The sequence below is a fragment of the Schistocerca piceifrons genome, chromosome 8, assembly GCF_021461385.2.
Source record: "Schistocerca piceifrons isolate TAMUIC-IGC-003096 chromosome 8, iqSchPice1.1, whole genome shotgun sequence".
Lineage (NCBI taxonomy): Eukaryota > Metazoa > Arthropoda > Insecta > Orthoptera > Acrididae > Schistocerca > Schistocerca piceifrons.
Genome location: NC_060145.1, coordinates 22,874,373 through 22,886,413, shown reverse-complemented (window position 1 = coordinate 22,886,413; position 12,041 = coordinate 22,874,373). Strand labels below are relative to the sequence as shown.

General features: G+C 43.8%; 1 protein-coding gene across 1 annotated transcript in view; it reads right to left on the bottom strand.

Moving 5' to 3' along the window:
• Positions 1 to 11,398, bottom strand: part of LOC124712504 (acetyl-CoA carboxylase) — a 433,982-nt gene extending 422,584 nt beyond the window's left edge. The window contains exon 1 of the mRNA XM_047242805.1: positions 11,208 to 11,398. The gene's annotated coding sequence lies outside the window, so the exon portion shown is untranslated. The remainder of the gene's footprint in view (positions 1 to 11,207) is intronic.
• Between the last annotated feature and the right edge of the window lie 643 nt (positions 11,399 to 12,041).

The following is a 12,041-nucleotide window of genomic DNA, read 5'->3' as shown; positions in this document are numbered from 1 at the left end:
TCAAAATCATTGAACGCTTCTCTCATTGCTCTCCTTACGCTCATTTTCGCTTCGTTCAGCTTTTGTTTGTCAGCTAGGTTTTTACTTCTCTTGAATCTGAGACGAAGTGCTCTTTGTTCACGTAGCTCTTTTCTAACACGGCTATTAAAGCATGGTGGATCTTTCTCGTCCCTTAAAACCTTACTCAGAACATACTTGTCTAGGGCATACAGAACGATGCCTTTGAAATTTTTTCCATTTGTTCTCCACATCTTCGTCCACATTACCGAGTTGATGCTGACTGCTGAGATATTATGAAATTTGTATCCTGTCACCCTTGCTGAGCAAATATATCCTCCTACCTTTCTTAACATAGGACCAGTCGTCACAGATGCTGTCACAGCCTCACTGATTCATTAGTTTGTGGTTTAATAAAATCCCTACAAAAACTAAATATCATTAATCTTTCTTCATTTTAAAAATGAATTTATTCAAAGAAAATTCTTTTTTATTCTAAATTTTAGTTAGGTGCTAATGTTGATAATGGCGGGTGGGGAGGGGCGGGTTTGAGGAGGGGGAAGGGGAGGTACTGGATAATATCTGACTGCACACAGGGTAACTGTCTCACTATTCTACGATATATACTATCCGGAATTCTGTTCTACCACGGCAAGCATTAGCGAGTAAGATGACTCTGTACTCTGTTCTGCAACAAACGGATCACACATTTGAAGAAAGTTTGCTGTGGTAACTGATTTATTAATGAAATTACTACAGTGAATAAGACGAATATGACTATTTTTGAATAAATGTCATGAGATATACTATTTAATGATATTCTGCACGACGAAATTCGAAAGGAAGCGAGATTTGAGTCCGTTCACCAGCGTGGTTGCTTTATTTGTCTAGCTTGCTTACGTTATGGGTACAGGAGGTACGCATGAAACTTCAACATCGATTTCCTCGGAACCTAGGGGCCGCCGCAGTCAAGACATGTGCCTCTATAACATACGTGCGTCTCGTTCTCGTCTGCTGCAGGGGTGGAGGCCAGTTTTGCATGGGAGGGGTGTGCCGTGAACTTGTGATTCGCGGCACGTCTTGTCTCCTGCCTCGCCCAGCCGGCCTCGTTAGAACTGTGCTGGCGCCAGCGCCTGTACAGGGGTCGCTGCTGGCGCCACTCAGAGCTTGAACGTGGTACAGCGGGGCGGGAGCAGAGAGCCTTGGGCTGCCCAGCACTCGAGCCAGCGTCATGAACTGACCAGCGGGCGAGGCGGGCAGAGCAGTCGGGCGGCGGCATGGGATGTTCTTGATGCCGTGCGCGAGACAAGCAGGGCCGCCTATTCGGTCCGGTGGTTACCTGTGAAGCAGTTGGAGGCAGCCAGTTGATGGAAAGCCAAGAACAGAAAGGCTTCCCCGAGCTGGTGCTTATTAGCGGGCAGTGCGGAGTGTGACTGCTGTGTGGACACAAACAACTCGGTGGGCAGTTGTCTTTTCCAGGCAAGAGAACGGCAGCACCAGAGGAGATGCAGACAGCGGCTTCCTGGGGCACTTAAGGGATACTTCACTGACGGACAGCAGTGTTTTGGTCGGTCAACAGATTTGACACAGAATACAGTGAAGGACGGAGGCTGTGCACTGAGTGAACCGGATGATCAGAACTATTACATACTCAAGGTCCGTGGGCACAGTGCGACATGGTAAGTTTGCTGTGAAGTGGCACGCAGGACGTGTGGATGTTTTCACTAAAAGCAAGAGAAACAATAATTTTGTTATTTATACACCTTGAGTGTGATTGATTTTGTATGAGCCATTGTACAGAATGTGATCCTGCTATTACCGTGCTGTGAATGTGACTGGTTTTGTTAATGCCATTGTGCCAAAAATTACGTTGTTATTTTATCCCCTAAGAGTGATCTTTTTGTATGCCAAAATGTACAGAAAATTGTACTGAGAAAATTGGGTAGCTAGTACTGTAGACGGTTATTATAGCTTTTCTTGGTTCAAATGGCTCTGAGCACTATGCGACTTAACTTCTGAGGTCATCAGTCGCCTAGAACTTACAACTGCTTAAACCTAACTAATCTAAGGACATCACACACATCCATGCCCGAGGCAGGATTCGAACCTGCGACCGTAGCAGTCACGCGGTTCCAGACTGAAGCGCCTAGAACCGCACGGCCACACCGGCCGGCTAGCTTTGCTTTAGGCACTACTTGGTGCTGGGAGTGGCCGTAGATACATATTTAATTGAATGCGAATATGAGTATCTTTTATTAAGTCAGAAAGTTGTCTTTTAGTTTGCTGTCCTGCATGTAACTGCAGAAGCTAATTTTACTGTCACTTTTACGCCTGTTGCCCGAGGCTATATATTACAACCATTGTTGTTGTTGGTCCAGTTTCTTCTGTTGTGGCTTTCTCTCGAATACTGTTGTCCAGCAAAAATGTCGACAGGTAGTCACACTTTGCCCTGCTAATGCTTTCGATAGTCAGTTGAAGGAGTCTGATAGTTGGTCCAATGTCTCTTGTTAATGGGCTCTGAAAAGATCTGTTTCTGCTATTTATGTGATATGTCATTGCCAGGAGATCCTATGGATAGTCTGGCTGCCTGTAATCACTGTTGCTCAATTAGCACCACCCAGGAGGCACGTGTAGGGTATTTTAAGGTTAAACCTACGGACGTGAGCAACGTTTCCTCGGTCGGTGGGAAGCAGTGACAGATGTGCACCTGCATAACATCTTCTCAGGTGCTAAACTTCCAAGTCGATTCGACCTACCACGCAAGACCTGGACTACTCTGAACAGAATCCGTACCGGCCATGGCCGATGCAGGGATGCTCTCTTTAAGTGGAAGAAGATGCCTGATCCAGCCTGTGACTGCGGGGCTCCATACCAGACTGTTCACCACACTGTCAGTGAATGCAGGATTCGAGCTTATCACGGCGCCAAAGAGGACTTCCTGCTAGCAACTCCAGATGCAGTGCGCTGGATTGAAGGACTGGATATTCAGTTGTAAAGACAAACTTAAGTTTATTGTGTGTCAATATGTACATATGTATATGTAATTTAATTTCATGATACGTCTGTATTAGCCATACGCTAAATAATTCTTTCGAATTTTGTTTTCATTTGCTAAAAGCATTTCATGTTGTTAATCTACTGTAGAGCCTGCTCCAAGAGCTATATTGGACTATAGATTAAGTTCTGTTCGTTAACATTTCTGGATTGTAAAGAAGAATATTTTATGTTCAATAAATTCTTTGCAAAATTGAGCCCCCGGCTTCACAGCCCCCAACCCAAGTCCTACGCTATACGGTATTTTCGAATTCATATATGCTTATGACGATGTTGTCCTTGCGCTCATTTCGGCTTTGTACGACTTTTGTTTGTTGACAAGGCTTTTACATCTCCTCAATCCGTGATGAAGCTCTCTACGCTTTCGTTACAATTTGCTAATACGGCTGAAACTTCCTGGCAGATTAAATCTGTGTGCCACACCGAGACTCGAACTCGGGACCTTTGCCTTTCGCGGGCAAGTGCTCTGCCAACTGAGCTACCTAAGCACGACTCACGCCCCGTCCTCACAGCTTTACTTCTGCCAGTACCTCGTCTCCTACTTTCCAAACTTCACAGAAGCTCTTCTGCGAACCTTGCAGCACTAGCACTCCCGGAAGAAAGGATATTGCGGAGACATGGCTTAGCCACAGCCTGGGGGATGTTTGTGCGCTGATATGAAACTTTTTGGCAGATTAAAACTGTGTCGAGTTCGAGTCTCGGTCCGGCACACAGTTTTAATCTGCCAGGAAGTTACATATCAGCGCACACTCCGCTGCAGAGTGAAAATCTCATTCTGGAAACATCCCCCAGGCTGTGGCTAAGCCATGTCTCCGAAATATCCTTTCTTCCAGGAGTGCTAGTTCTGCAAGGTTCGCAGGAGAGCTTCTGTGGAGTTTGGAAAGTAGGAGACGAGGTACTGGCAGAAGTACAGCTGTGAGGACATGGCGTGAGTCGTGCTTGGGTAGCTCAGCTGGTAGAGCATTCGCCCGCGAAAGGCAAAGGTCCCGATTTCGAGTCTCGGTCCGGCACACAGTTTTAATCTGCCAGGAAGTTTCATATCAGCGCACACTCCGCTGCAAAGTGAAAATCTAATTCTGCTAATACGGCTGTTGAACCACGATAGGTCTTTCCAATCCCTCAGAAACTTCCTCTGCACAAAAAGGTTGTACAATGCTTTTGAATTTAATGCATTTGTGCTCCACATCTTCGTTATCACAGTTGAATGGCAGAACAGAATGATAACGAGACTTGCTCGCTAGATTCTCCAAGTTCTGCCTGAAGTGCTCTCCTACTACACCTCCTGAGCAAACAGTCATGAATGCATCCGATTACCATATTTGTCCCACTGTTGATATTTACTTTCGGCCAGAACATTTCACTTTCGGTTCAAAAAATTGCTCTGAGCACTATGGGGCTTAACTTCTGAGGTCATCAGTCCCCTAGAACTTAGAACTACTTAAACCTAACTAATCTAAGGACATCACACACGTCCATGCCCGAGGTAGGATTCGAACCTGCGACCGTAGCGGTCGCGCGGTTCCAGACTGTAGCGCCTAGAACCGCGAGACCACTCCCGCCGGCTTCACTTTCGGAATCCGGAATAATTTCAGTAGATACTACAGGGTCTTTGCGGCAATAAATACGTCGCCACCATCGGCGTCTAGCCTATCCTTGTGGTACATACTGCAATTTGAATTTACGATTTCACTGCTACTCAATTTCGGTTGGTCAGCTTTCTGTGTTAATACCACTTCGTAATTATTACCCGTAAGAAGTGTGACTAACTCTGGGACTTTATCAGGGTTGCTCCAGCCATTTCCTAATACCGCGTTAACATTTTCTGTCGCTGATCTACAAGAAGGAACGTTCTTTTGAGAGTGTCGTGGCTGATCTTCATGCAAGCAAGGCAGATAAATCATAATCGACGCTTTGGAGGGGCCCACTAACCTATATAACCTAACAGTGCACGTTACCCGTACTCTGCTACACAAATAAGAAATTTCCTTTGTGAAGTGCATACCTAACCTATTGGGTGGAGCACTACTGTTATCCACCTGATAGTGGAGGTCGAGAAATGCACATCCGATACCGTCAAAGAACCGTCTGAACCTCTGCTTTATAACTTCAACTCAGTTTCAAGCATTAGTACCGTGATCCATTTTGAGTATTATGCTGCAAAGAATGCAGAGTTGCCACTTGTCCCTATTCTACCGGGGTAGTCCCGATTTTCACAGTTTTGCCCCAATCCCGACGGTATATCTGTTATGTACCGATTTTGTGTAAGGACTCGGCTAATTCGTTTGTCTTACATTGACGCAAGAAACTCGCACACGGTTCAAGTTTGCCATCCCGCGCGCCACACGCACTCTGCACGTGGCTCGTATCCCACTCACTCCCCCACCCTCGCGCAGTCCTTGCATAGACAGCCGTGTGGCCAGTTTGGACGAGAGAATACATGCGTGTGTTGGTAAAATTTACAACTGTGTTATAGTCACATTATTCGATTTGATGATTGTTTATGGTGAATACCTCAATACTACACTAATGTATCATTTCATAAACAGCAATAATCATTTTATAGTGCTGTGTGTGTGAGTAGTGTTGAAGACAGCTCGCGGGCTTTCGGAGCTTTCTCAAGCCAATACGTTAACCCTTTCCACTCCCGCTCTGATGTCGCGCCTCGTTCGACAGGATTATTCGTCGCTCTAACATTCTCCATTCTCTATCCTGACTGCACTAGGTATCAATGCTACATAGTGTTGCCACGTAGGGCAAATATATAAAGGAAAGTACGTTCTTCCTTTTTGCGTAGTTCAATTCAATGTATTGAAGAACTACACACATCAAAATAAGTTTCGCATCACCCCAGTTCCCAGAACTCCTGAAGATAGACGTTGACTGTGGATATTGTATCACAGACACGGTCCCTTTGACTGTTCAGAGATGGCACTAAATCCGCCCAAAGATGTAAACAACCATGCATGAGCAGCGCATATTAGACGGAGGGGGTCCGACAGCCTATCAGTCCAGTCATTCCACCAGGAAGGAGGTGAACGGCTAGTGTTGTCTGTAGTTCAACCATGTCTAGATGCTCAATACCGAGGTTCGATTGCATCCGCATTGTTACTTTGTGCCAGGAAGGGCTCTCAACGAGGAAAGTGTCTAGGCGTCTCGGAGTGAACCAAAGCGATGTTGTTCGGACATGGAGGGCACACAGAGAGACAGGAACTGTCGAGAACATGCCTCGCTCAAGCTGCCCAAGGGCTAATACTGCAGTGGATGACGGCTACCTGCGGATTGTGGCTCGGAGAAACCCTGACAGCAGCTCTACCATGTTGAATAATGCATTTCGTGCAGCCACGGGACGTCATGTTACTACTCGAACTGTGCGCAATAGGCTCCATGATGCGCAACTTCACTCCTGACGTCCATGGCGAGGTCCATCTTTGCCACCATGACGCCATGCAGCGCAGTACAGATGGGCACAACAACATGCCGAATGGAGCGCTCAGGAGGACTCGAACCTCCGACGGGGGGAGCCGCACGGACCTTGCAAGGCGCCTTAAAACGCGCGGCTGCGCAGGCTGGTGGGAGCATTTTATGCTATGGGAGACATTCTCCTTCGCTTGCATGGGACCTGTTGTAATCGAAGACATGCTGACAGCTCCGAGCCACCTGCATCCCTTCATGCTTGTTGTCTTGTCCGACAGCGGGGTCATCTTTCAGCAGTATATAGGCTGCGTTCACACTGCCGGCCGGGCCGAGCCGAGCCTGGCCGGGCCGCCGCCCGCTTTGGTATCAAACACATGGTTTTGAACTGCGGTGTTCACACTGGCGGCTGGGCCGCGCCGACACGGCCTGAGCCTCCCGGAGCCGAGCCGGCGACATCCCGAGTGTTTAATATTGCCGGCGCGAGCCGACCGCAGGCGCGAGCCTGTGGAGCAGCACTACAGCTTCTGCAGTACACGCATCACACGTCTCCCTTCTGCCTTCATCACAAGTGTGACTGCACACGTCTTTTATTTTAAGATGTTACCTCACATTACACAATCAGAGAGGAAAAATTACGTTTATTATAATGATACATGCGAAATTACTTTTATTTCATTTATTTAATCTACCGTATTTACATGCATTTACAACAATAGCTTGCCAGCGATCGCGGTAGTGCCGCCACTGAATAGTTCGCATTTACTTGTAAACGGAGGCAGATATGAGTGTCACTGAGGGATGGAAATGTGTCCCTACCAGATGACAGTCCGCAGCTCGAGGTCGTGCGGTAGCGTTCTCGCTTCCTACGCCCGGGTTCCCAGGTTCGTTTCCCGGCGGGGTCAGGGATTTTCTCTGCCTCGTGATGACTGGTGTTGTGTGATCTCCTTAGGTTAGTTAGGTTTAAGTAGTTCTAAGTTCTAGGGGACTGCTGACCATAGATGTTAAGTGCTCAGAGCCATTTGAACCATTTTTGAACCAGATGACAATGCATTTTAAAGTCATGCTGTGGCACGTTACTATAAGCTGTTGTCTGTGACATCTTTTTGCGATGTTCTTACTTTAATGAATGCAGAATAACATATACATGACATTAACTTGTGTCCATCAACTTGGTATCAGAAATTCGGCTAGTATGACAGTAATGATGCAGTTTCCAGATTATGGAACGAAGTAACCAAGGAGTGTGCTTCAGATAGTACACACAAATATAAATTATTTTCCTTTATAATTTTATTTGTTTTATTTACAATGAAACGAGATACACAAAAATACAGTAAATAGCTAAGTACTTTCAATTCCAAAATTTATTTTTGAAAGGTTTTTAATTATTTTAAGTTGCATTTTTAACGAAATATTCAACAAAAGTGTTTCTGATAGTTTTCGAACGTAATGTGGAATTTCTGTTGAATGTGGCACCAGCTGTCTGCATATCAGCATTGTTACAAAACTTTTCAGCTTCAACATTGCATCCTTCTCTGTCAATGTATTATGATTTATTCTGTAATATGAATAAAAATTTTCAGGATAGTTTCTAAGTTCTTCATGTAAAGAAAAAACTCTCCTAAATGTCTGTCGCTATTAATGGGATGAATCCATAACCACCTAGTTCTTCTATACTTCAAAACTCGACGAGTTACTGCAGAGTCAAAACATGACCAATAAAAGAGTGAAGACATTGTTCTGCACGACAGCACAGACTAGCTAAAGGTGAGCAACTGTTGACTGCAGCTGAGTTTTCTACTGACTTGCTTGTCAGCTGTCGAAGGGTGGGGATTTTTTTAAAATTTATTTATTTGGCCTCCGGCAGCTAACAGCCATTTAGCCAAAGAGTGGGGATTACCTTGACAGTGCAGCGCAGCCCGCCAAGAAAGAAACAAAACAATGAAGAACAATGAAACGCGCATCTGTGTAGATCTACAGTAGTTTCATTAACTCTCCATTATTTTTTTCTGTCAAAGGAGACAAATAGATTACAGAATTGCGCTTCAGTTTCTGCAGTAAACGTATCATAAATTTCCGGTTTGTTTTTGTGATTACTTTTACATCAAATTTTATCAGACCTATGTCATTGACACTTCTATCTAGACACTTTATATAGACAATAAGACCATTAAAATAATACGAGGGACCGGCAATAGGTCTGCGCTGATCACTAGTAATTAGTTCTTTTCTGCCCTGCATTATATGACTACACTAAACCAAGCTGTAACCGCGCGAACTCCGTGGCTTGCGGACGCGGCACTGACGCCACAGAATAGCTCGCATTACTTGTGACCAGAGACAGTTATCAGTATCATTATCATTTCAAAAACTTTTTGGTACTTTTAGCTACATTTCATTCCCAACAATGTATGGTCTAAAACGGATCTAACCGTAAGCTACCCGCTACCTAACTTTTTCACTACAAGATTTGTGAATCAAGTGCACAACGTTGACAAATAGCATCATTTCACAATGACTGTTAAGAATTATGGAAAGATAAATGATTCAATACGAAGCTAAGATGTTTCACTACCACGTGTACAAAAATCAGACTTTTTAGCCGCATACTTTCTTCAAAATCGGTTGGGAAGCGTTACGAAACTAAGAAATCACGCGAAACGAAAAGTAGACTTTTTCTTTTTTCACGACGTAAGTAACGCTTTTAAGGAAAAAATAAGTTCATAAAATGAGGTGGCTAAGTCTTATATACCGCTAAGAATTCTTAAAACATGATAATCGGAGAAGTGGATTTTCCCCCATTTCGCCGTCCCGGCTCGGCGCGGCGCGCAGTGTGAATGCACTACACGTCGGCCTGAGCTGGCTAGGCACGATTATAGTGAACTCACATTACGTCTAGGCGGCCAAATTCGTCTGTTGTAAATCCTAAGGAACCCATATGCGTCGCTATAGCGCGCCATCACTGCGTATGCAAATCAGCGGCCCGTTACTTGCTCGAATTACATGACCTGTGCTTAGACATAAACCTACCAACAATCTATCGAATCCCTGATTCGCAGAATTAGTGATGCATTTCGTTACAAAGGTGGACAAACGATCGATTAGGCAGTGGTCATAATATTTTGGCTCATCAGTTTACCTAGCCCGTGATTTAATAATTCTCCTGCTTTTGCCAGTCTGTAGTAAATGATCTCAGTTCTTCCCGTATGCTGTCTAACAGTTCGACCAAACACAAGAGCTCTCTTAACTCGATAACACCATGGTGGCTAATCCCTCTCTCATTAGACACTCCCGAAAAGATCAGGTCACTTTGTAGGCAGAGGAGTGGTTTTTCCCCTAGTTCGTGTTGTAATAGAACTGTAACACTGCAACAGACCAGCAATTCAAGAAAGAATTATCTCCTATTGTAAGTTAGTATTATGCTTTCAAGTCGAACTACTTGTCTGTGCTGCAGCAGACGCTGGAATTTCCATTTTAAAACGTTGCATACAAACCAGTCAACAAAGAACTCACTCAAGGACGGATCTAAATTTCTTACAAGACGTTTATACTGAAGTGTAAATGCTAAACAATGTGAAACAAATTACGAAATAAAATTATTTCTGTTATTGTGGCTGTGTAAATTTTTCTAGGTTATTTATTGACTAAAATGTTGTGAACAAAGTCGCAGCACGCTAGCTTGTAAGACTGGAAAGTGAGACAGTCCTGGGTCGTTGTACTAGACAAAAGGTCGGTAATCTGACATCGGTCAGATGAGTGTGGTTTTATGGCGTTTTCCACGCTTGTCTAGGAAAATGACCGATTAGTCTCCAATTTCCGCATCGGAATATAAGATAATAAAAGCAAGAACTTGACCAGGACAGCGTATTTTGCACTAAAAAGTTATTTTCCTACTTTCAACAAGATACCACCCATGGCATTACTTCAAGAGGCAAAAGCTACATTCCACGTTACATAATTATCACTATAACGAAAAAGCTTCCACTTTTGGCTCCGTATCTCACATCGCGTTTCTTTTTATATTGAAATTTCGCACCACTAGACAATGTCTCTACAGTGTTTAATTGCGGCAGTGTAGTTGGGTTTTGGTTAATCGTCTCACAATCGCTACAATTGTAGTATTCAATATGATATATTATACTAGCAGACATGGACCAGATCACAGAAAGTACAAATAATACTATACCGTACTTCGATTAAGTCTCTTTAATCACATACGAAATATTGACGCAGTTCAGGAATACTCTAACAACGTGTTTCAAGTAACCACAACGACGGGATACTAACACGCGGTAAGAAATCTGACGGTAAAATTTTATATCTTACAATATGGTTGTACCAATAAATAAGCGCTGGTGAAAATTATACTTTGCCAAATCTGAAGATCAGTAATTTGTTTATTTGTGGTGAAACTTTATTTCAGTAATTATTAATTCAGGGCACTGTATGAAATATATAGCAGTGTAGCTGTCCGTGACATGTGCAACTATATACAATATTTGCACGCTAGCCGATAAGATTCATATTTTCCGCCATCACCCTACGGTGCCTGTGATTGGTCGACTTGACGATCATCAGACGCCCAGATGAATTGCCATTGGTTATAGCAAGCCTTAGAGCATGACAGAATCCAGCATTCATATCAACTCTTTTTTTCCACTCAGTTCCATCGTCATACTAAGTAAATGTGTGAGAATGAAAGGTAAGGAAACTTAGAAAGCGTCATGCAAAACTGTACTTACGCCAGTAACTTCCTATGGTGATTGACTGTTCACACACTGTAGTTCACGCCGGTCTTAATGACATAGCGCGTCTCAAAACCGGTAGTTTATATAGATGTATCTGGTTGTTATCACAATGCCGGAGCAGAATCATACAACACGTATCTCACTTTTACTACTAAGTTCGCGTGCAGATCTAACCTCTTCCGAACCGGCCCACACTCGTAAACATACACTAACCATCCGCACTTCTGCGCGCGATTACGCGTATTGCCACAGAGCTCGCTAGTGTGCAGTCGTAGCCTTCTATACCACACTGAAAATAAAAACAAATGAAACCGCGGGAGTGATACAAATTTTGCCGTGCTACCTGACAACGATGTCAAATTCTTTAACACTAACCATTATTTGTGGCTCGTGTCTTTCGTGTAATGCTAACACATCCAAAACTTACTCTCTGGAGAAGGTGCAAACTATATTTATAACGAAGCCTTATTTTTTTGCGCACAAAGATTCCAACCTTACAAGGGAGTACAATGCGCGTGTAAGAGCTTTCAAATTTTGCGTCCAGCCCTTAGCAAATTATGTTCCGTGGCATGATACCTACAGAATTTTCTTTTAATTGCCCATATTTCGGTATAACAAACTATTTGCAATCTATGTTTTCTATGCATAGTGTCGTGCTACTCTATCGTAAATGTAGGAGTATGAGCAACCAGTTCCTTTTGATACAGTTGAAATGAATAATAAAATTAAAAATAGCGGGTCAGTCTCTACAGCTTTGGCCCTGACAGCGGTCGTAAACCAGAATTCTAGATTTATGTTAGAGCATGTCACAAATACATTTTTATATAC